This window comes from Scyliorhinus canicula, chromosome 2, assembly GCF_902713615.1.
Source record: "Scyliorhinus canicula chromosome 2, sScyCan1.1, whole genome shotgun sequence".
In the NCBI taxonomy this organism is placed as follows: Eukaryota; Metazoa; Chordata; class Chondrichthyes; order Carcharhiniformes; family Scyliorhinidae; genus Scyliorhinus; species Scyliorhinus canicula.
Genome location: NC_052147.1, coordinates 277795482 through 277816527, shown reverse-complemented (window position 1 = coordinate 277816527; position 21046 = coordinate 277795482). Strand labels below are relative to the sequence as shown.

Below are 21046 nucleotides of genomic sequence, written 5' to 3'. Positions count from 1 at the left end.
CCTGCACCATCCCTCAAGCCACGTATTCATTCTGACTATTCTTGAATTTCTACTCTGACTGTCTCGTGGCACTGGTAGCAATCCTGAGGTTACTACTGGATTACTTACTGGAGGAGATGAGGCACTTCTTGGGGGGGCTGAATTTCCCAAAGGTGGATGGGGAGCCGGTAGATGGGCTGGTGGCCCTGGTTGGGTTTGAAGAGATAGTGAAGGCCATGCAGTCGGGTAAAGCCCCGGGATCGGACGGGTACCCAGTGGAGATTTATAAAACGTTATCTGGGCAATTGGGGATGAGGATGTTCAATGAGGCAAGGGAAAGAGGGGTGCTACCCCCGACGATGTCATGGGCCACGATTTTGCTGATTCTGAAGTGGGACAAGAACCCGGAGCTGTGTGGGTCCTACAGGCCCATATCCCTTTTGAATGTGGACGCCAAACTGCTGGCCAAAATTTTGTCCTCCAGGATTGAGGATTGTGTTCCGGACGTTATTGGGGAGGACCAGACGGGGTTTGTTAAGGGTAGGCAGTTGGTGGCCAATGTAAGAAGGTTGTTAAATGTGATCATGATGCCCCCGGAAGGTAGGGAGGTGGTGGTAGTGATCGCAATGGATGCAGAAAAGGCTTTTGATCGGATAGAATGGGATTATCTGTGGGAGATACTGGGACGGTTCGGATTTGGGCGGGGCTTTATTGACTGGGTCAGGTTGCTGTATCAGGCTCCTGTGGCAAGCGTACGGACGAATAAGACAACATCGGGCTATTTTAGGCTGCACCGGGGGACGAGACAGGGATGTCCCCTCTCCCCACTGTTGTTCGCGCTAGCTATAGAGCCATTGGCTGTTGCTCTGAGAGCCTCAAGGGGCTGGAAGGGGATGGTCCAGGGGAGGGGGAGGGGGAGGAGTGGGGGGTGGAGCACAGAGTCTCGCACTATGCAGACGACCTGCTTCTGTATGTATCGGACCCAATGGAGGGGATGGAAGAAATCATGAGGATTCTGGGGGAATTTGGCCGGTTTTCAGGGTATAAGCTAAGTATGGGGAAAAGTGAGATGTTTGCGGTCCAGGCGAGGGGACAGGAGAGGCGATTGAGGGAGATGCCGTTTAGATTAGTAGGGGGCAGCTCTAGGTACCTTGGCATTCAAGTGGCACGTGAATGGGACTGGCTGCATAAATTAAATCTGGCCCGACTAGTTGACCAAATGTAGGATGATTTTCGGAGATGGGACGCGCTCCCGTTGTCATTAGCTGGGAGGGTGCAGACGGTGAAGACAACGGTCCTCCCGAGATTCCTGTTCGTGTTTCAATGACTCCCCATCTTTATTCCGCGGTCCTTTTTAAAACGGGTCAACAAAGTGATCTCTGGCTTTGTCTGGGCGGGCAGGACCCCGCGGGTAAGGAAGGTAATGCTTGAGTGGAGTCGGGGAGAGGGCGGGCTGGCACTGCCAAATTTTAGTAACTATTACTGGGCGGCGAATATAGCCATGATCAGGAAGCGGGTGGTGCGGGAGGGGTCGGCATGGGAGAGTATGGAGGCGGCTTCATGCAAGGGCATCAGCCAGAGCTGATGGGGATGATAGGGACCAACCTGGACGTTCAGAGGGAGATGTCAGCGTCACTCCAGCACATCCATAGCCGATTGGAGGAATCCCAGAGGCTACGGGCACATGCGATAGCGTCGGCAATGAGTGGTACCGAGGGCAACACTGTTAGGGTGGCAACAGCAGTGGAGAGCCTGGTGCATAACGTCGGCACCATGAGTGTAGGTGCCCAAGGCGTCGCACAGTTGGTGATGGCCATGGCTGAGGGTCTCACGAGTGTAACGAGGCTGGAGGATTGCACCCCTTATTTAAGGAGGGAGGTGATGCCCTCCCTGTGCTCCATGGCGGGGTGCCTCAGGGACTGGCTCCGCTCGGACCCCCGTCTCATGAAGTAGCCCGGGGGCCACCGGGCACCCTGAGGGAGGAGGTGGGTGATGGGGCCCAGTGACTCCCGCAGGGGAGGTGCCGGAACACCGCAGCACCTCGGACTGCTCCACACCACCCCCTCCTGTCCCTGGTGCATCAGATGGGCAGCGGGCAGAAGAGGGAGGCACTGCCCCACCTGGCACACCTGAGCAGCAGCCGGGCCCATCCAAGCCCAGTCAGCCCAGAAGATGGTCGCCAATGGGGAACCCAGGTGGCGGGAAATCACAGCAGGCCACTTCCACTGCTTTTTTTTATATATTAATTTTGTGAACCCAATTCATTCTTTCCAATTAAGGGGCAAATTAGCGCGGCCGATCCACCTCGCCTGCACATCTTTGGGTTGTGGGGGCGAAGCCCACACAGACATGGGGAGAATGTGCAAACTCCACACGGACAGTGACCCAGAACCGGGATCGAACCTGGGACCTCGGCGCCGTGAGGCAGCAGTGCTAACCACTCTGCCATCGTGCTGCTCTGCCACTTCGACTCCTGATGTACCGTAGGGAATCCACCTAGGCGTAGCGTTAGGGCTATTAAGGTCAGAGAGGTAGTTTATACCAAATAAGTTAACACTGGTGCTGGGCACAGAAGAGTATTAGGAGCTAAGGCACAAATCTGTTTATACGTTTTAACATTAAACACCTGTGCACAATGTTACAACCTGCCTTCTTGCTCTGTCAGCTGGGTGTGAGGGGTGGGTTAGTCCGGCCTGGCCACAGAGTGGTGTGAGTGGGGGCGGGGGGGGGAGGGTATTGGGTGGAAGTTGGGGGTGGGCTAGCCTCAGGGACCGCAGTTCAGCCAATGGTCATCACTCTTGTTTTCTACCCCCACCCACCATCACCCCCTCCGCCACCCCAGGGGATCAATGGGACCGTGTGATGGAATGGCCAACCCGTGTGCAGGGATCACCCAGGTGGACAGTGGAAAGTGCTACAGTGGGTAGGAATCAGACATTGTCAAACGATGCGGAGAATCAGTGCTCATCGCAGAGCGGGTTGTCATCATCCTCCAACCCATGGACTAGACCCGCTGTTACTGCCAACTGCCAACCCAGGGCCCACACCATGTAGTACAGCAGGCATGTATCCCGGGGGGAGGGGGGGGGGGGGGGGGGGGGGGGGCGCGGGGGAGGTGGGATGTGGGGGGGGGGGCGCGGTGGAGGTGGGATGTGGGGGGGGGGGGGGGGCGCGGTGGAGGTGGGATGTGGTGTCCCTGCCCTGGCCAATCGCCCCCTCCCCCAGTCGGTGAACCTGGAGGTGATCAGAGTGGCCCATGCGCATTGGCCCTGGCACACACATTGTGCGGCTCCCGTGCCTGCCCGGGCTCCATGTCCTGCCCATCCCCGGCCTTCCCCACATCCTCCTCATCAGACAAGGAGTGCCGTTCATCCTCCTCTTCCAGCACGTCGTCAGTCCGCTGGCCGATGTTGTGGAGGATGCAGTAGGCCATCAAAATGTGGGCGACCCTCCGGGCGCCATACTGGAGAGCCGCTCACGAGCGGTCCAGGCAACTGAACCGCAACTTCAGGAGGCTGAAGCACCGCTCGATCTCTCGGTCGCTGCATGTGCATTGTTGTAGGGGGTCTCTGCGTCAGTCTCTGGCCTCCAGATAGGCGGCATCAGCCACAACCGGAGCGGACAACCCCTGTGGCCCAGGAGTCAACCCCTCAGCTGGAGGGGGCATCTCGAACATGTCAGGAATCGTCGTGTGTGCCTGGATGAAAGCGTTCTGCACACTGCCCGGGTATCGGGTGCAAACGTGCATGATGCGCATCTGATGGTCGCATATCAGCTGCACGTTCATGGAGTGGAACCCCTTTCGGGTGGAGTAGAGCGGCCTGTTATCCGCAGGTGACCGTAGGGCGACATGCATCCCATTGATCACCCCTGGACCCGGGGTATCCCATCGATGGCAGCAAACCCATTGCCCGGGCTCGGTCCTCATTGAATTTGATGTGTTGAGCCGATCGGGCATATAGGGCCTCCGTGCACCTGTGCACCGAGCTCTGTGAGATCCCCGGACAGGTCCCCACTCGGTGCCTCGAAGGACCCCGTGGTGTGAAGGTTCAGGGCGACTGTTACTTTGACGGCCACCGGGAGCGGGTATCCCCCCCCCCCCCCCCCCCATACCCCCGCAGTGCCAGGTGAGCCATCAGCTGTCAGATATGTGGCACTGTCCCCGGTCAGGCAGGTCCTCGAATGACAGGCACTGTCATTACACACAGGGCCTGACACAACACCTCCTTGGCACCTCCTCCTCCTCGGCCTGTTCACAGCTGGCTCTCCATACTCACTGCCTCCTGTTCCCCTGGGGCAGGCTCCGCTGCTGCAGCTTCCTCCTCCTCGAGCAGCTCCAGCTACAGGGCATCCCCCAGGGTTGCAGCGGCCAACAGGAAGTCCGCCATTGCTGGTTGCATTCCAATATCCATTGTTCTGCAGGGGGTGAAAGGCCGACATGTTAGCATGGTGCGTTCCCCCATGCCCAACCAGGTCCACCGGGCTATAGGGTGGCCTTCGTTGGCACTGCATTCTCTGCCCACGCTTGTCCCCACCACCCCTACCCATAAGGCTGGTGTCACTCTGCAGAACCAGCGGCCATGGTGGGTGGTCAGTGGGGTGCGCAGCAAGATGGCTGCTTTGCAGGCCGCGGCAGTGGCGGTCCGTGCCTGGGCACCGCCCCAGTCCCTTGGGGGGATCACCCTGTCACCCTCCCCCCCCCCCCCCGACCCTGGAAGAGGCCCCCTCCCCTGCAGCCAGCCCTACCAGTGTCTGACCCGGCAGCCCATGGTCGCCCATCTCCGTGTCCTACCTCCTCTCTCTCCCTCACCAGCCACCGCGCCCGTTTCTCGATTTTTAAAAGCAGCATAAATGAACCTCTCCGTCAAGAATTCTCCCCAGTGGAGGCGGAGAATCGCGGAGGCTCCGGAGAATACTGGGTCAGGCCTGCTACTGATAGGCCAATGGCATTTACTGTACCTGCGGGGTGGAACGCATTGACGGCGCTCGATGGAGAATTGTGATTTGGCGTGAACCTGGTGTCCAACCTGATTTTGGCGTCAAAACCAATTCTCTACCCAATCGGGTTTCGTGTTTCGGCGTCAGCTGACGGAGAATCCTGCCCAAGTGAAGAATTCCACGTCACTCAAGGAAGAGCAGAGGAATTCTCCCTGCCCGTCCTCGACAATGAAATGAAATGAAATGAAAATGGCTTATTGTCACGAGTAGGCTTCAATGAAGTTACTGTGAAAAGCCCCTAGTCGCCACATTCCGGCGCCTGTCCGGGGAGGCTGGTACGGGAATGTCTATCCCTCAGCAAACTTAATTAATCTTCTCAGTCTGCTCTGAGGGAGCTTGCTATTCACAAATGGCTCATTTCAAAACGTAACCAACCATCTGTAAAGCGAGTTGGGAAGGGCTGAGGCTGTGAGAGGCACTGTATAAATGTCAGTCCTTCTCTTTCATTGGGAAGGGGTTTAACGAAGAGGAATGTCCAAGACGTTTCCCTGACAATGGCCACTTCCCTCAGTTTTAGCCCGTCCCGGCTCCCTTCCCTGGCCGAAGCTGTAACAACCGTGTTGGCCACCAGAGGGAGGCCATTGAGCAATTTCACGAGAAAGCGAGTTTGCGTTTTAGGGAAACTGCAACTCTGCTTTTCAGTGAGCTGGTTGTTATGGCAGCGGGAGCAATTGTTCCATTTCATCCCCATCCCTTCAATCTCCTGGGGAGAATTTCCAGCCACGGATCTGATTTCTCCTCTCGAGCGCTCACTGGGGAACGTTTGACTGTGGCTCGACATTGACTTTCTCAAAAGTTGAGATGAAGGTGTGGATACCAGGAAGTGAGATACAGGCTGGACAGTAGCAGGGGTCTGGTTTGGTGAAAGAGTGAAGCCTGGTGCTTAACGCCTAGGCTACAGGCACTCCTCTTGGATTAGTTCCTAATCGCTAATCACCAGCATTTGAATATGCCTGGAGGTGCAAAAGTATTCAAAATTGACAGCACTCAAATGTTAATTAGACACAATTATTGTGGAGCAGTTTGTGACTGTGGAGTGTACTGGCTGACACACCGTAACTCATTTCAGGATAGCTCGGGTTCAGAGTGGGAGGGCACACAGCAGTGCAGGTCCCAGAGGATGAGGCCTGGGGGAGGAGAGATGTCTATCCCCCTGCAGGGTTGGCGAATGCCATCCTCGGCACTCAACACCCCCTTCCTTGGAGCCACCCGTGTCACCCGGCCAAGCCTTCCTCCCATTCCCCCTGTACATTAGAGATGTTGCTGAACCTCCCTGTAGATAAACCCCTTGATGTGGTGGATAGGCTTCTGAGTGCATTCCAGTGATCACTGGAGTGTTACCGTTGGGAGCTCCTTGCTCCTGGTTGAGCCAGCCATGGCGGTCAAGTCGGAGGGGCAGGTGCCAGACAAAGTGCGGTCTGAGTCCTCAATAACAGATCAAGGGGAGGAAGATTGTGCGTCTCATTCACAGACTTCATAGAATTTATAGTGCAGAAGGAGGCCATTCGGCCCATCAAAAGAACACCCTACTTAAGCCCACGCCTCCACCCTATCCCCGTGCCCCAGTTCACCTTTTGGACACTGGGGGTAATTTATCACGGCCAATCCACCTAACCTGCACATCTTTGGACTGTGAGAGGAAACCGGAGCACCCGGAGGAATCCCACACAGACACGGGGAGAACGTACAGACTCCGCACAGACAATGTCCCAAGATCAGAATTGAACCGGGGACCCTGGAGCTGTGAAGCAGCAGTGCTAACCACTGTGCCACCGTGCCGCCGGCTGCAAAGGAGGATGAAGGCTGCAGTGACAAGCTGGTCCCGGTCAGTGCGATGCAACCTGTGACCAAAATCTCAAAACCAGGACATTGGCCATGATTCAGAGGCCTTGTTGCACTCGAAATGTCTCTCCAGATCCAATGGAATCTCGTGAGACGTTGCAACCTGGATCTTGCCCTCATTGGGCGTGACCCAGATCATCAAATTTAAATGAGCACCTGGTTCATTTAAATATACGTGCGCCGTATTCACCCGGCACCCAGGACTCCACGGCCACGCCTGCGAGATCTCACCATTTGGTACCGATATATACAAACGTGGACCAGGCGGAACGGCATCTTGGATGGGGACTACTCAGCCGCTAGAGAGCCCTGGGTGGTCGGGGACAGGGCAGGGTAGTACCCTGGCATTCCCCCGGCACCTTGGCACTGCCATTGGCAACCCTGGTAATGCCAGGCTGGCAGTGTCCACGTTCTAGGGAATCAGATTTGGGGGGGCCATTCTAGGTTGGGGGGGGGTCTCCCCAAGGTTGTGGGAGGTGGGTTACTGTCAAAAAATGGGGGGGGGGGGGGGTTGTTGGGAAAGAAATTGGGGAGCCTTCCAAAATGGTGCTCGATCTGCGACGAGCCGCGATCTAATTACGGCCTCAGCAGAGAGAATCTTCCCATTGCCAAAACATGGCAAAGTGGCCGCTGAAGAGGGCGATGTTTCTCGTCGCGGCAGCTGTTGAGAAACAATCTGCCAGTGGCGCCCGAAACCGGCCAAAGAAGGTTTTTGGATGAATCGGCCCGTCCAGAACGTGTATTCAATGACAACAACCCAAGGTTGATTGACTGATTGACATTTATTGTCACATGTGCCGAAGTACAGTGAAAAAGGGAACGTACGCAGTACGTACATGGCTGCCAAAAGAATAATCGACTGAGAATATTGATAAATAGTGATTGATTACAGACGTTAACCCCACGTCCCCACGTTAAACAAAGTTATGATTCAGCTTCCACCAGGCAGAAGCCGACTCGCGGTGAAACACGCCGGGCCTCGGCAGAGGGCCCAGGCCAATGGGAGACCACCCCTGCTGGCCGGCGCCTATGGGCACCAATCAGAGTCTGATAGCTCTACATTTGCTGATAGGCTCATTTGTATTTGTCGACATCAGACTCTGATTGGCCGAGTCCCCTCAGAACGGGAAAACACTGCTGACCGTCGAGGTGACTCGGAGGGAGTGAGGCAGCGGTCAAGGTGAAGATCTCCTGGGTTTACTGAACTAACGTTTTTGTGAATTGGTGAAAAAGGCCAATGAGGGAGGGCGGGGGTGAGCCAGCCAGCTGGCCGGCAGGGACTCGGAAGCTCGCTGTTGTTGAGGGGAGCGAAGGACAAGCCACCTAACCTGCACATCTTTGGACTGTGGGAGGAAACCAGAGCACCGGAGGAAACCCACGCAGACACGGGGAGAACGTGCAGACTCCACACCGTCACCCGAGGCTGGAACTGAACCCGGTGAAGTGAGGCAGCACTGAACCACCATGCTGCCCCATGTCTGGTTCACTTTGAGAAAGCAGCCTTTTTGATTTTAATTTTTTTGCAGGTTCGGCTGGTCAACAAACAGAACACCTGTGCCCTCTGACCCAGCCACTGCAAAACGTAATGTCAAAGGCACAGAACACACTGCCATTGTTCCTGTGCAAAGCACCTCAACTCTGCTTAATGCTGAGATCAGTAACTCAACAGTGTTAGAAATATAGGTGTGAATAGCAGCCCCAGCTTTCCTAGTTTTGAGCTTTAATCTGCTAAAGTGTGGAACAGTCTTTAGTTTCAACCATCCCCCGGCTGTAATCCCAACACTACGACCAATAAAGTACAACAGCGCCTATACTTCCTCAGGAAACTAAGGAACTTAAGCATGTCCACATTGACTCTTACCAACTTTTACAGATGCACCATAGAAAGCATCCTATCTGGCTGCATCACAGCCTGGTATGGCAACTGCTCAGCCCAAGACAGTCAGAAACTTCAGAGGGTCGTGAACACAGCCTCGTTCATCACGCGAAACCGCGTCCCATTCATCGACTCCATCTACACCTCCCGCTGCCTGGGGAAAGCGGGCAGCATAATAAAAGACCCCTCCCACCGGTTATTCTCTCTTCCAACTTCTTCCATTAGACAGGAGATACAAAAGTCTGAGAACACGCACTAACAGGTTCAAAAACAGCTTCATCCCCGCTGTTACCAGACTCCTGAATGACCCTCGTATGGACTGAATTGATCTCTCTACGCATCTTCTGTACTAAGTAGTACCATACTCCGTGTGCTACACCCGATGTTTGTGTCTATGTATTTACATTGTGTATTTATCATATGTCCTATGTTTTTTTCATATATGGAACGATCTGTCTGGACTGTACGCAGAACAATACTTTTCACTGTCCCTCGGTCCACATGACAATAAATCGAAATCTAACATAGCATGAAAATGTACAGTCTCCGCCAGTGTCCTTACTTACAAAGTTATAGACAATCTTATTTTTTTAAATTAAAAGTAAGTTACTGCGGATTTACATAGAACATACTGTGCAAAAGGAGGCCATTCGGCCCATCGAGTCTGCGCCGACCCACTGAAGCCCTCACTTCCTGCCTATCCCCGTAACCCCACCTAACCTTTTTTGGTCACTAAGGACAATTTATCATGGCTAATCCACCTAACCCGCACATCTTTGGACTGTGGGAGGAAAGCGGAGCACCCGGAGGAAACCCACGCACACACAGGGAGGACGTACAGACTCCGCACAGTCAGTGGCCCAGCAGGGAATCGAACCTGGCGCTGTGAAGCCCCCGTGCTACCGTGCTGCCCGTGCAGATTCTGGAATATTAGACAATTCTCAGCAGGTCTGACAGCGTCTGCGGAGAGAGAAGGGAGCGAACGTTTCAACTCCGAGTGACTCTTCGTGAAAGCTTGTTTTTTTTAAACGATTAATTTCAAATTATTTGGAATTATTTATTTTACTTACTTTTTGAATGTTGCTTCTCATACTGCAATGTTTTTTTTTTAAATTTCGAGTACCCAATTAATTTTTTCCAACTAAGGGGCAATGTAGTGTGGCCAATCCACCTAGCTTGTCACATTTTTGGGTTGTGGGGGCGAAACCCAAGCAAACACGGGGAGAATGTGCCAACTCCACACGGACAGTGACCCAGGGCTGGGACCTGGGACCTCGGCGCCGTGAGGCCGCAGTGCTAACCCACTGCGCCACCGTGCTGCCCTCACATACTGCAATGTTAGCATCATTGGGATATTGGGCATTGTCCAGTTCCCGAGAGGAATGGTGGGAGATTCCCTGGAGGGGTCAGTCTCTCACCTTTTGAGCTTGGCACCGCAGACAATGCAACTCAATGTCAATGCGAATCTTCAAATTGCTCTGTTGGGGCAAAAACAACACAAGAGTTGATTTAAATATTGATGGGGCACAGACTCTAAGAATTAAACTATTATTGGCCTGGAGAAGCTAAGACTCTGCATGTGTGTAACCTTGTATGCATGTGGCTTTCTCCTTGACAAGTAAGCTTTGCAGCATAAACTGGGTAAGACCGAACTAGAATCTGGCTCATTGTCCAGCTGCTGGTCTTAGATCAGTAACTGCAATGCAAATACATCATGTAGGTCTGAAAGTGTTTGGAGTCACTACCAGACACAGTTCATGTAAAATGTACTAAACTGCTGCTTATTTCTAGGAGAAATAGAGGGCGCGGTTCTCCCAGACCCGCGCTGGGCCGGAGAATCGCCGCAACCGTGCCATGCCACCCCGACGGCGGGGCGCGATTCTCTGAGGTGCGGAGAATCGGCGCCATTTGCGCCGGCGCGTTTGACGCGGTGTCGTTCGCGGGCCGCTGTACGAGGCCGGGCCGCCGATTCTCCAGCTCAGATGGGCCGCGCAGCCGCGCGGAGAAAGCAGGGTCCTGCCGGCGCCGTGGATACCTGGGGCGGCTCCGTTGAAATGAAAATGAAAATGGCTTATTGTCACGAGTAGGCTTCAATGAAGTTACTGTGAAAAGCCCCTAGTCGCCGCATTCCGGCGCCTGTTCGGGGAGGCTGGTATGGGGGGCCTCCAATGTGGTCTGGCCCGCGGTCGGGGCCCACCGATCGGCGGGCCGGCCTCTACCCCCCCCGGGTCTACTTTGTTGCGCGTCTGGCCCCAGATCCCCTGCGCCATATTGTGTCGGGGCCGGCGCGTTCTGTAAATCCACCGCGCATGCGCGGGTTGGCGCGTTGCCACTGTTAATGCGCGGGTTGGCGCCGCCCCCAGTGAGCACCAAGAGGTGAGGCTGGAGCGGCGTGAACTGGCCACGCTAAGCTACGGGGCCTTCTCTCTCTTTCCCCTTCTCTCTCTTTCCCCCTTTCTCTCTCTTCCCCCCTCTCTCTATCTCTCTTTTCCCTCTCTCTCTTTTCCCCTCTTTTTCTCTCTTTCCCTCTTTCTCTCTCTTTCCCCTCTTTCTCTCTCTCTCCCTCTTTCCCTTCCCCCCCGCTCTCTCCCTCTCCCTCTCAGGGCTAAATCACTGGCTTTGAAAGCAGACCAAGGCAGGCCAGCAGCATGGTTCAATTCCCGTACCAGCCTCCCCGAACAGGCGCCGGAATGTGGCGACTAGGGGCTTTTCACAGTAATTTCATTGAAGCCTACTCGTGACAATAAGCGATTTTCATTTTTTCACCAAAACTGCACCCAATACTCCAGGTGTGGCCTCACAAACACCCTATACAGTTGTAGTAAAACACCTGTATTCCTGCACTCAAATCCTCTCGCTATGAAGGCCAACATACCATTTGCCTTCTTTACTGCCTGCTGTACCTGCACACTTACTTTCAGTGACTGATGCACGAGGACACCAAGGTCTCGCTGAGTATCCACATCTCTCAAGTTACACCATTCAAATAATTATCTGCCTTCCAATTTTTGTTACCGAAGTGGGTAGGATAACCTCACATTTCTCCACGTTATACTGATGTGAGGGTATCCCAAAACCAGAAGGGTAATGAGGAGACCCAACATTGGAATAACTGCTTCCAGCTCAACCTTCTCCAAACTACAGCAGTAAGTGTTTGACAACAAATATCTCTGTAAGTTAATGAAAGCCTAAATTTACAGAACATCGTTATCACCACATCGCTGTGCTACAGTGAGAGCTGGACCATGCATCGATGATAAGCAGGTGAGCTCGAGACATTCCATTAGCAATGTCTCTGCCGTATCTTCTACATTTAGTGGGAAGACCAGTGAACAAATGTTTGTGTCTTTCTTGAAGCCAACTCCACAGGAATTCAGGCAAAACCTTTGAAAAATTAACTTCAATGGGCTAGACACTGTATCCCAATGGCTGAAAAACATCTCCCCCGCCAGGTCCTGTTTTCTCAACTCCCAAGTGGTCAGAGTCCCAGGAAAGGACAAATAAAATGCTTTGAGGACATCCTGAAGCTCTCACTGAAGCACAACAGCATTGCATTAATGGCTAGGCGGAGATTGCCACTAATCGTTCAAAATGGCGACAACTTGTCCATCGAGTTGCATCACGCTTTGAGTCACAACGTCTTAATGAGGAAGTGGGGGTGACGGAGAAGGGAAGCAAAGGAGTCAAATCCTGTATTCCGGATCCCACTACCTCTTGGAGCGTCCTGTCCCAGGTGCCTGAAGACCTGTGGTTGAGAATCGGCCTGTTCAGCTACAGGATGAGCCATTTGGCAAGAACTCACGACACTGAGTGGAGGTCATCCTCAAATCGAAGGAATGCCGATGATGGCGCTGATGAGGAAACACCCCTATTCTTTGAGTGACTCTTATAAAATGCCAAGAAGGCCAAGTCGCCCAAGACTGAATCTTTCTGGGTGGAGCCATGCCCGTCCACTTTACACCTCACACTCAACTACCCATGGGTGGCATGGTGGCACTTTAGTTAGCACTGCTGCCTCACAGCGCCTGGGGCCTGGAATCAATTCCCGCCTTGGGTGGCTTTCTTTGTGGAGTTTGCACTTTCTCTCCGTGTCTGTGTGGATTTCGACCGGGTGCTCCGGTTTCCTCCCACAGCCGAAAGATGTGCAGGTTAGGTGGATTGGCCATGCATAATTGCCCCTCAGTGTAGAAAAGGTTAGGTGGGGTTAAGGGGATAGGGCTCTTTCAGAGTGTCGGTGCAGTCTTGATGGGCCGAATGGCCTCCTTCTGCACTGTAGGGTGTCTATGATTCTATGATACCCTGCTGGCTCACTGTGTAAGCTCAGCAAAGGTGACTTCTGGTGAAGGATTTATCTCGGGATTGTTAACCTGCTTTCAAGTACACTTGGTCGTGAAGCATTCTCTGTTTTTATTTTGGCCGGCACAGTGGTTAGCACAGCTGCCTCACAGCTCGAGGGACACATATTCAATTCCGGCCTTGGGTCACTGTCTGTGTGGAATCTGCACGTTCTCCCCGTGTCTGCGTGGGTTTCCTCCGGGTGCTCCGGTTTCTTCTCACGGTCCAAAGATGTGCAGGTCAGGTGGATTGGCCATGCTAAATTGCCCCTTAGTGTCCAATAGGTTAGGTGGGGTTACTGGGTTACGGGGTTAGGATGGAGGTGTGGGTTTAAGTAGGGTGCTCCTTCCAAGGGCTGGTGCAGACTCGATGGGCCGAGTGGCTTTGTTCTGCGCTGTAAATTCTATGATTATAATAATTACAATCTTTATTAGTGTCACAAGTAGGCTTACATTAACACTGCATTGATGTTACTGTGAAAAGCCTCCAGTCGCCACACTCCGGCACCTCTTCGAGCACACAGAGGAAGAATTTGGAATGTCTAATTCACCCAACAGCACGTTTTCCGGGATTGTAAAACATATTCTGCTGCCCTGAGGGTATTAAGAGCTCAATGGCAACTTTTGAATGGTCAGATTTATTGAATTCATTTTTTAAATACCCATACAGGAATTTACACTCTTATTTTTTTTAAATTTAGAGTACCCAATTATTTTTTTTCAATTAAGGGACAAATTAGCGCGGCCAATCCCCTACCCTGCACATCTTTGGGTTGTGGGAGTGAAACCCACACAGACACGGAGATAATGTGCAAACTCCACACGGACAGTGACCTTGGGCCGGGAACGAACCTGGGACCTCGGCGCCGTGAGGCAGCAGGGCTAACGACTGCACCACCCTGCTGCCCCCGGAGTTTATACTCCAGCAACTCACTTTCAAAAAAGACAGATCTGTATCTACCCAGCACTTTACACCGTCACCGAAAATCTCAAAGATCTTTATCGCCAGTGAAGAACTTCTGAAGATTTGTCACTGTCGTAAGGTAGGAAATGGGGCAGCCATGTTTCACACAGCATGATGTCACAAACGGCAAGGTGATAATGACCAGACCACCTTTATTGCAAACTATTGATTGAGGGACACATGTAGACCGTGGGGGAGGGGGTTAACTCCCTCTCTGCCTGCTCATCCCCAAAATAGCATCAGAGGGTCTTTTACATGCACCCACGCAGGTGACCGGGATGGGGGAGGGGGCAGCAGCTCCTCCAAAAGATGGCACCTGCCACAGTGTAGCACGCCCTCGGAATTGCACTAGTGTATTAGCCCTTGATTTTTGCACTCACAATTACAGAATTGCTTTGGCACAGAAGGAGGACATTCAGCCCCCCATCATGTCTGCACCGACTGTACAAATGAGCAGTTCACTTAGTGCCATTCCCCCCTGTAGCCCCGCACATTCTTTAGTTTCAGTTAATAATCCAATTCCCTGATCATAAATTATAGAATTTACAGTGCAGAAGGAGGCCATTCGGCCCATCAAGTCTGCACCGGCTCTTGGAAAGAGCACCCTACCCAGGCCCACACATCCACCCTATCTCCATAACCAAGTAACCCCACTCAACCAACACTAAGGGCAATTTTGGACACTACGGGCAATTTATTATGGCCAATTCACCTAACCTGCACATCTTTGGATGCACAGACAGTGACCCAGCGGGGAATCGAACCTGGGAGCCTGGAGCTGTGAAGCAATTGTGCTAACCACTATGCTACCGTGCTGCCCGAAACCCTGACCCTCTTGACTGCTGGGTCACTGTCTGTGTGGAGTCTGCACGTTCTCCCCGTGTCTGCGTGGGTTTCCTCCGGGTGCTCCGGTTTCCTCCCCACAGTCCAAAGACGTGCAGGTTAGGTGGATTGGCCATGCTCAATTGCCCTTAGTGTCCAAAAAGGTTAGGAAGGGTTATTGGGTTATGGGGATAGGGTGGAATGAGGGCTTCAGTGGGTCGGTGCAGACTCGATGGGCTGAATGGCCTGAATGGCACTGTATGTTCTATGACTACCTTGAAGGAATCTGAAAATGTTCGAAAACATTTTTTTCCTTGCGCCGCCGTAACCTTCACCATCTCCCTATCTCCCCTGTCCAGACTCCTCATGGTTTTGAACGCCTCGATCAACTCCCCTCTCAACCTTCTCTTCTCCAAGGAGAACAATCCCAACTTCTCCAATCCATCTGACATTTCTCACCCCTGAAACCATTCTCGTGAATCTTTTCTGCGCCCTTTCCAATAGCTTCACTTGGTTCCTGAAGTGTGGGCCCCAAAACTGGGGACAATATTCCAGTGCTTGAGTAATTGAACACACAACCTTATGGGCAGCAAGTTAGCACAGTGGTTAGCACTGTTGCTTCGCAGCGCCAGGGTCCCAGGTTCGATGCCCGGCTTGGGTCACTGTCTGTGTGGAGTCTGCACGTTCTCCCCGTGTCTGTGTGGGTTTCCTCCGGGTGCTCCGGTTTCCTCCCACAAGTCCCGAAAGACGTGCTTGTTAGGTGAATTGGACATTCTGAATTCTCCCTGTGTACCCGAGCAGGCGCGGGAGTGTGGCGACTGGGGGCTTTTCACAGTAACTTCATTGCGGTGTTAACTTAAGCCTCCTTGTGACGCTAAAGATTATTAATTATTAATTAATTGTGAATCAGAGGTAGGAGTGTTACTCACGGGACCACAGCTGCCTCAGAACAGCTGACGCGAGGGTGATGGTTTGCGTGGCCTCTTTCTGTGCTGCATGACCCGACTTGATAACCGAGCTGCTCGCCATCAAAAGGTCATCACCAGTCATTCAGCGTTTTAAATCCCGACATTGAAAGACCGATACATTCCAAGCAGACTTTACCTTCCTCCTGAATTAATCATGCCATTTGCAGCCCTTCCGAAATTGCCCTTTGTTAGTCAATGCAGAGTTTAACTCCCATTGTCTCCAGGCACCCACTCATCAGCTGTGAATGATGGTGCCTCCCTGAGCATTATGTAAAGTAGATCCATTAGTCTCCAGATCTTCGGTGATTTATTTCCAACAGGCATTAACATTTAGAAAGCTTCCGCACTGATGCAGCATTGAGTTCAGGGATTCGGTGGGGGCGGGGGGGGGGGGGGGGGGGGGGGAGGGGGGGACTTGGATGGAGAAAAAGCTCACTTGGAGCTTCAGAAGATAAGTTGTTTCTCCTTGTCTTTCATGACCTCAACAAAAACAACTTGCATTTATATATCGCCCTTTTCACAGAAAATCATCCCAAGGTGTTTCACAGGCCAGAACCAGACAGAATGTGACACCAAGCCACCTAAAAATATATAAGGACAAGTGACAAGCTTTTGATCAAATAGGTAGATTTTCAGGAATATTTTTAGAAGCCAATTGAGAGGTGAAGGAAGAGGTGTAGAGATTGAATTCCAGACTTTAGTAGCCAGGCAGCTGAAGGCACAGAGATACTCAAGCTGGAGACTCGAGAGGCCAGAAGTGGAGGAACACAGATCGAGGGGTAAGGGGAGAGGGCCAAGGCCATGGAGCGATTTGAAAACAAGGATGACGACTTATAAGAAACAAAGCCTTGCTTAATGGGAGGCAATGTGGGTCAGTGAGCACAAGAGGGCTGGGTGAATGGAACGTGAGAGGAGCTTGGGCCAGTGGATGACCTCACGGGGCCTCACGGTAGCATGGTGGTTAGCATCAATGCTTCACAGCTCCAGGGTCCCAGGTTTGATTCCCAGCTGGGTCACTGTCTGTGTGGAGTCTGCACGTCCTCCCCCTGTGTGCGTGGGTTTCCTCCGGGTGCTCCGGTTTCCTCCCACAGTCCAAAGATGTGCAGGTTAGGTGGATTGGCCATGCTAAATTGCCCGTAGTGTAAGGTTAATGGGGGGATTGTTGGGTTACGGGTATACGGGTTACGTGGGTTTAAGTAGGGTGATCATTGCTCGGCACAACATCGAGGGCCGAAGGGCCTGTTCTGTGCTGTACTGTTCTATGTTCATGTTTACAGAGGGTAAAATGTGGGCGACTAGCCAAGGAGCGTGTTGCAATAGTCACGTCTAGAGTTATCGAAGGCACGAGTGAGACTCTTCACAGTTTATGAATTTTGGCAGGGGACATGTTGATACCGCTGTAATGGAGGAAAAGAGGAAGCCACTCTTGCACAGCAAGATCCCGCAAACAGAAAGATGGAAATTACCAGATAGTCTCTTCCTTCTGGAGACGCCAGCCAGGATAAATGTTGGAGGCTGCTTCACCATTCAATCATGGCTGATATTTTTCTCATCTCCATTCTCCTGCCTTCTCCCCATAACTCCTGATCCCCTTATTAATTAGAACCTATCTATCTCTGTCTTAAAGACACTCAGTGATTTGACCTCCACAGCCTTCTGCGGCAAAGAGTTCCTCAGATTCACCATCCACTGGCTGAAGAAATTCCTCCTCATCTCTGTTTTAAAGGATCGTCCCTTTAGTCTGAGATTGTGCCCTCTGGTTCTAGTTTTTCCTACAAGTGGAAACATCCTCTCCACGTCCACACTATCCAGGCCTTGCAGTATCCTGTAAGTTTCAATAAGATCCCCCCTCATCCTTCTAAACTCCAACAAGTGCAAACTCCAATTCCTCAACCGTTCCTCATACGACAAGCTCTTCATTCCAGGGATCATTCTTGTGAACCTCCTCTGGACCCTTTACAAGGCCAGCCTTCCTTAGATATGGGGCCCAAAACCTCTTACAATACTCCAAATGGGGTCTGACCAGAGCCTTATACAGAATGTATCCTTCATGTCCTTGGCCCTTTGATATCTGGCACGGTTTCAGCTGTGTATTTAGATTTAGAACAGTACAGCACAGAACAGGCCCTTCGGCCCTCGATGTTGTGCCGAGCAATGATCACCCTACTGAAGCCAATGTATCCACCCTATACCAGTAACCCCCCCAATTAACCTTATTTTTTAGGACACTAAGGGCAATTTAGCATGGCCAATCCACCTAACCCGCACATCTTTGGACTGTGGGAGGAAACCGGAGCACCCGGAGGAAACCCACGCACACACGGGGAGGACGTGCAGACTCCGCACAGGCAGTGACCCAGCCGGGAACTGAACCTGGGACCCTGGAGCTGTGAAGCATTTATGCTAACCACCATGCTACCGTGCTGCCCTTAATTTGACCTTAATATTGTCAGAGGAGAACAATAACAATAGAGTTTCCAATGTGTTGCAGGTTTCAGAGGGTTGAAGATGGGGGAACAACCTGAAGGGAATGAGAGGAATCCAGTTTAAAGGTGACCGAATCAAAAATGAGGATTTAATTGACTTTTGGATGAGGGGAAGGGAAGAGGTGACTGATAGATGTGAAAGTGGGCACGCTTTGTGATCGAGTGGCTGTAGCGTGGAAGCCCAGCTTACAATGAATTAGTGAAGTAATCTTTATTGTCGCAAGTAGGCTCGCATTAACACTGCAATGAAGTTACGGTGAAGCAACAGTGCTAACCACTGTGCTACCGTGCTGCATTAAGATGCCAGGGATGAAACCCACTTCAATAATATAGGAGTACAACTCCACAAGTAACTACTGTGCCTCCAGTCTCTTGCCGGTTGACTGTTCCTGATATTTTGATCCTTGGCATCAGCGGTCAGTTGTTACACCATGGGAGCCATCCAGCTAATTGTGGGCGAGTGTCCGTAATTTATAAATATTGCACATCACTCCAGACCAACAGACCACAATCAGTAAGAATGAACAACAACACCTCCTCCACAATAGTCCTCAATACCGGGGCCCTGCAAGGCTGCGTACTTAGCCCCCTACTCTACTCCCTGTACACACACGACTGCGTGGCAAAACTTGGTTCCAACTCCATCTGCAAGTTTGCTGACGATACGACCAAAGTGGGCCAGATCTTGAATAACGACAAGTCAGAATACAGGAGGGAGATAGAGAACCTAGTGGAGTGGTGTAGCGACAACAATCTCTCCCTCAATGCCAGCAAAACTAAAGAGCTGGTCATTGACTTCAGGAAGCAAAGTACTGTTCACACTCCTGTCAGCATCAATGGGGCCGAGGTGGAGATGGTTAGCAGTTTCAAATTCCTAGGGGTGCACATCTCCAAAAATCTGTCCTGGTCCACCCACATCGACGCTACCACCAAGAAAGCACAACAGCGCCTATACTTCCTCAGGAAACTAAGGAAATTCGGCATGTCCAGATTAACCCTTACCAACTTTTACAGATGCACCAAGGAAAGCATCCTATCAGGCTACATCACAGCCTGGTATGGCAACTGCTCGGTCCAGGACCGCAAGAAACTTCAGAGAGTCGTGAATACCGCCCAGTCCATCACACAAACCTGCCTCCCATCCATTGACTCCATCTACACCTCCCGCTGCCTGGGGAAAGTGGGCAGCATAATCAAAGATCCCTCCCACCCGGCTTACTCACTCTTCCAACTTCTTCCATCGGGCAGGAGATACAGAAGTCTGAGAACAAGTACGAACAGACTCAAAAACAGCTTCTTCCCCACTGTCACCAGACTCCTAAATGACCCTCTTATGGACTGACCTCATCAACACTACACCCCGTATGCTTCATCCGATGCCAGTGCTTATGTAGTTACATTGTATATCTTGTGTTTCCCTATTATGTACTTTATTTTATTCCCTTTTCTTCCCATGTACTTAATGATCTGTTGAGCTGCTTGCAGAAAAATACTTTTCACTGTACCTCAGTACATGTGACAATAAACAAACCAATCCAATCCACTCTTTCATCACCATTGGGAGCCAAGTCTGAAGCAGCCTGGGACTGAAGCTATGGACAACTGGACACCCTGCACTCCTCACAGGCCACGTAGCAGCACCAGTGGAATTTACAGTTACACCTCTCTCGGCGGGTTTGCCTCAGGATGTTGTGACCCCGGCCGCAGCACAGGCTCTCGCAGTTGTCCAGACCTCCAAACCTCTCTCCCTCTTTCAAGCTGCTCTTTGATCAATCTTTTGTTTGTATGTTGTTCTCTGTTAAACACTGTTCAGCAACCACACCTGCTTCAGGACATTTTACCACAGTAAAGGCACTATATAAATGCAAGTTGTTGTTGTTTTTAGATAGTGATCAGGAGCAGAAATCCTAATTCCCCTCCTCCCATACCAGCCTCCCTGAACAGGCGCCAGAATGTGGCGACTAGGGGCTTTTCACAGTAACTTCACTTGAAGCCTACTGTTCAGCAACCACACCTGCTTCAGGACATTTTACCACAGTAAAGGCACTATATAAATGCAAGTTGTTGTTGTTTTTAGATAGTGATCAGGAGCAGAAATCCTAATTCCCCTCCTCCCATACCAGCCTCCCTGAACAGGCGCCAGAATGTGGCGACTAGGGGCTTTTCACAGTAACTTCACTTGAAGCCTACTTGTGACAATAAGCGATTTTCATTTCATTTCATTTCCACCAGCCAACCAGCTCCCATTATTGGGTCCCAGGTACTGAGGCTAATTATAGATCCTTCTTTGCTGCCCTGCTCACACTCACTGAACATAGTATTGATCCAGGCGTAACGCATGCTTTCCACACTTTATATATATTCACCACGTCATACACACAGACTCACATCATGATTTAAGGTGGATTAAACGTGGCTTTTCTCACTGAAGCATCCAGTGCTGAATAAGCAGAAACTTCCTCCAATTAATATTTTTGAACTTATTCTTTCATGAGATGTGGGTGTCTCTGGCAAGGTCAGCATTTGTTGCCGATTGCCGATTGCCCACATGACTCGTCCTCAGAGCCTCCTTCGAGACATATTGGCTCGAAACATGATCTCTCTCTCTTCACAAATGCTTCCAGGCCTGCTACGGTTTTCCAGCATTTTCTGTTTTCATTTCAGATTTCCGACACCCTCGGTATTTGCTTTTTATTCTGTCCTTGAACTTGATCATTGCCACCATTACTGAAGCTAGCTTTCAATTCCAGGTTTATTCATGGGATTTAAATTCCACC

The 21046-nt window shown here is 51.6% G+C and overlaps 1 long non-coding RNA gene across 1 annotated transcript in view; it reads right to left on the bottom strand.

The window, feature by feature from the left end:
• Positions 1 to 16032, bottom strand: part of LOC119962168 — a 40768-nt gene extending 24736 nt beyond the window's left edge. Inside the window, exons 1-2 of the long non-coding RNA XR_005459824.1 lie at positions 15745 to 16032; positions 10114 to 10173 (exon numbers count right to left, since the gene is read on the bottom strand). This is a non-coding gene — a long non-coding RNA (uncharacterized LOC119962168). The remainder of the gene's footprint in view (positions 1 to 10113; positions 10174 to 15744) is intronic.
• Between the last annotated feature and the right edge of the window lie 5014 nt (positions 16033 to 21046).